The sequence below is a fragment of the Pinus tabuliformis genome, chromosome 2_1 (assembly GCF_031772625.1).
Source record: "Pinus tabuliformis cultivar Carrire ecotype Pingquan chromosome 2_1, CPIR1, whole genome shotgun sequence".
Taxonomy (NCBI): Eukaryota; Viridiplantae; Streptophyta; class Pinopsida; order Pinales; family Pinaceae; genus Pinus; species Pinus tabuliformis.
Genome location: NC_142299.1, coordinates 143,445,759 through 143,449,673, shown reverse-complemented (window position 1 = coordinate 143,449,673; position 3,915 = coordinate 143,445,759).

The following is a 3,915-nucleotide window of genomic DNA, read 5'->3' as shown; positions in this document are numbered from 1 at the left end:
TAGTCTCCTTCGAGCCTCTGATCCATTGATGCCTGAATGCTGCCAACCCCTTTTTGGAGTCATGTCGCCAATATGTTCAAGAGTGTAATCCTTCTACAGTTTACACCCTCGCTTTTTCCTCTGGTATTTTGTTTAGCCATCTGCCTCCTGTTCCTTATCTCGTGTCATTGATGGAAAAACATTATGGCCCTCCTACGATGGGTCGTCTCCTATTGACATCAGGTCATTATCTAGGAGACTGATCTAGAGATCCCCTTTGGTACCTTAGAGCTTGCATGCCTCAATGGCAAGTTCTTCACACCTGACGGTTGACTTTCATCATTGGTCATCAATTGGGTGATTCCACGAGTGTTCGACTTTAGCTCCTTTTTCACACTTTGTGGATTGTGTTGGACAGTACCTTGAGAGCCATTGGCATTATTGGTGGTTTCTCTCGCACTTGTTAACGGTTTTCATCATTGACCGGTAATCAAGCGATGTTCTATCATGCTTGACCTCGGCACATCTATTCGCATGTTAAGATTTTTACTATGATCGGATGGGTTCAAGACCCTAAACTTATATTACACATGTTTGGGCTGTGTGGATTGCTTTTATGATTATGTGACTCATTGATGGATGGTTGCCACCATACCTGAGTCTTTATGGATCGTTGTGCCCATGTCTTTATCATCATCATGGTCTCATTAGCTGGATGGCTGCATCCATACCACAGGCCTATTTCGTATGTCTTTTGGATGGCTGCTTCCATACCATAGACCTATTTCATATGTCTTTTGGATGGCGACGCCTATGCCTAGACTATATGTAATTCATTATTAGAGATATTAGTTGTACTTGCGTGCAGGTTCTTCCGGATGGTGTTCCAGTTCAGTTTTAGGGTCCCACCCTAACCCCCTTATTTATGTCATGGGATCACGTCATAGTCAAGAGTCAATAAAGCCCATATTAATATTTGTAAGTGGTTAACCCGCAATTAATGACGGGACCACAGTTAGTTGCAAATGGGCGGTAGTATTAGTTAGATGGTAAATGGGCGGTAGTATTAGATAGATGGTATTAATAAAATCCACGATATTGGCTCGTGGTATGGCATGTATGAGTCATATATAAAGGATCGAGACTCCCTGCGAGGAGCATTGTGTCTTGTTTTGTAATCGAGCTCTACTCTATTGGAGGTTGCCCCCTCGAAGAGGCCTGTGAACATTTCTCTCTGGATAATAAAATCATTGCTATTTTGTGCTCTGGGTATATTTTCTTCGCATATTTTGTGTTCTCGGTATCTTTTCTTCTCAAATTCTATGTTTGGGTATCTCTTTGCAGGTTAAGAGCATAACAAGTGGTATCAGAGCACTTTCCAGGGCTCGGTGGGATCTCCAAATTTTAGCAAAAATTTTTTAGGCTAGAGACGTGTTCTGGCGTCTTTAAACCACGGGATCTATCGTTAAGCGCATAAACCTGCGGATTTGGGGAGGCATGCACGCAGGAAATACAAGAGGTGGTCACGTCTGTTGGACTCCCTTGTAACCCCTGTGGGTACCCCTTCGAGTAGTAGCGCATTAGATAGAACCGCGCACGGACTGTCTTCCACGTACCCTCTGGGTATATAGGAAGCCCCATAGCTCCCTTGAAACCTCGCCATAGATAAAACTTCGGCCATCTTGTGGCTACAGTACACCGAGAACAGCACTCGGAGAGATTACTCGCCCGTACGATAGGGTAGTCGGGTTGTACGGCTAAGGGTACGATCGATCCTCCTTAGTTAGAGCCCTGAAACATTGGGCCAAGTACTACTGTCAGACCCTTATGTATATTGCGATCTGTAGCACCTGACACTCCCCAAGACCATAGTTCCCTTTCTATCGGGGGATCACACATCATCTATTCCAGATCAGCAGCAGCAGTTGTTCCACCATTCAGATCTCTCAGATCCACCAGATCGGAGCAGCAGCAGTTGTCCACCATTCAGATCTCTCAGATCCACCAGATCGGATATTCCAGCAGCAGTTGTTCCACCATTCAGATCTCTCAGATTCGCTAGATCGGAGTAGTTGGGAAGGGTTCCTGTACCTGGATATAATTTTCGCAGGACTTTTGGCGGCATTGACATTTTGAGGATTTGGCGACTGCAGTATTGATTAGGAAGGAGTAAATCTCCGTTAGGAGTTTTGTCTGAGATCTTCCGGGGCGCTTATTGGTGACCTAGCCCATCAGAATCAGGACGACGAGCTGAGCAAGGTGGTACCATTCAATTCTTAGTAACAATTTTTAGGCGGTCCCAAATTTTCGTCAGGCGGGTGTATGGTCGAAACTCGCACTTAAGCAATGGCCAATGAAAGGTTAGACCAAATTGAAGACCATGTGCACTCCCTCCACACTGCCGTGGAAAGGCTCGAAAATCATCTTAAAGGAATAGCTCTCCAACTACAGGACAAGGGCAAGGAACCAGCCCACGAGGAGGCGTATAAGGGTCATGAATACCATGAGGGGGAGTCTAGCCACTCTCCTCACATTTGGCACACCCATCCACCACCCAATCAGAGACCTCCCAAGTTGGATATGCATAAATTTGACGGTTCTCACACGTCTGCATGGCTAGCACAAATGGAGCAGTATTTTCAATTGAATCATATCATAGATGAGGGGACTAAGCTAATGGTGGGCACCATGTACTTGGACAGTGAACGATGGAAATGGAAGGAATGGTATCAGCGTTGCAATGGACAATTTCAGAATTGGGGCCAATTTACCAAAGCTCTTTGAAATCGCTTTGAACAGGAAGACTCTTTTTTGGGGTGTCTCACTAAGCTCCGGCAGACGGGTACAGTAGATGAATATATTACCGCTTTTGAAGCCTTAGCCTTCCGCACTAAGGGTCTCACAGATGAATTCTACATGGAATGCTTTATCAGCGGTCTTAAAGAAGTCATCAAAGCTCAGGTTCTACTCCACCACTCCCCCACATGGAACGAGGCTTGCCAGGTAGCCCATAAGGTGGAACGGGCATTAACAGCCCAATCCAACCGCCCCAACTTCACCGCTAAAGGTCGTCCCTCACAGGCTCCCAATATGACCCAAACACTTAAGGTTCAAAAGGTGTCACCTGCAGAAATGGCCGAAAGAAGGAAGCAAGGACTATGTTACTACTGTGATGAAAAATATTCCCCGGGTCATAAATGCAAAGAGCACAAGTTTTTTCAAATAGATGCCACTGACTACAGCTCCACCGAGGAAGATCCACCACTTGAGGAACCAGAGGCGACCGAAGAAGATAACCAACAGGAGATGGTATCTGATGAACCAATGATTTCGCTACATGCATTGGCAGGAATTTCTTCCCCTCAAACTCTCAAAATCAGGGGTTTTCTTAAACATCGCCCAGTAGTAGTCTTGATTGATAGTGGAAGTACCCATAATTTCATCCACCAAAAGATCGCTGAAGCAGCACATTGTTTTGTCCGAGCAGTTTCTAACTTCCAAGTCCAGATTGCAGATGGGGGCACAATGAAATGTGAAGGTCGCTGTGAAAATGTCAAAATTCAAATGGGGGATTATCACTTGAAAACCCACATGTTTGCAATACACATGGGGGGTTGTGACATTGTCTTAGGTGTGGAATGGCTCTGCACTCTCACAATGGATTTCCAGGAGTTATATATGAGTTTTAAGCAGAACGACTACACACATACCCTCCGTGGACTACAAGCGGGAGCCCCCTCTATCATAAGCTCGCATCGTATGGAAAAATTGTTAAAAAAGGGCCATCATGGAGTAATAGCTCAATTTAATGCCATCCAGGTAGTAGACACCATGTCTTCGCCAATTCATCCTGAGATGCAACAGATTTTGAATAAACATCGGACGGTCTTTGACAAACCTCATGAACTTCCACCCTCGCGAGGGGAACATGATCAT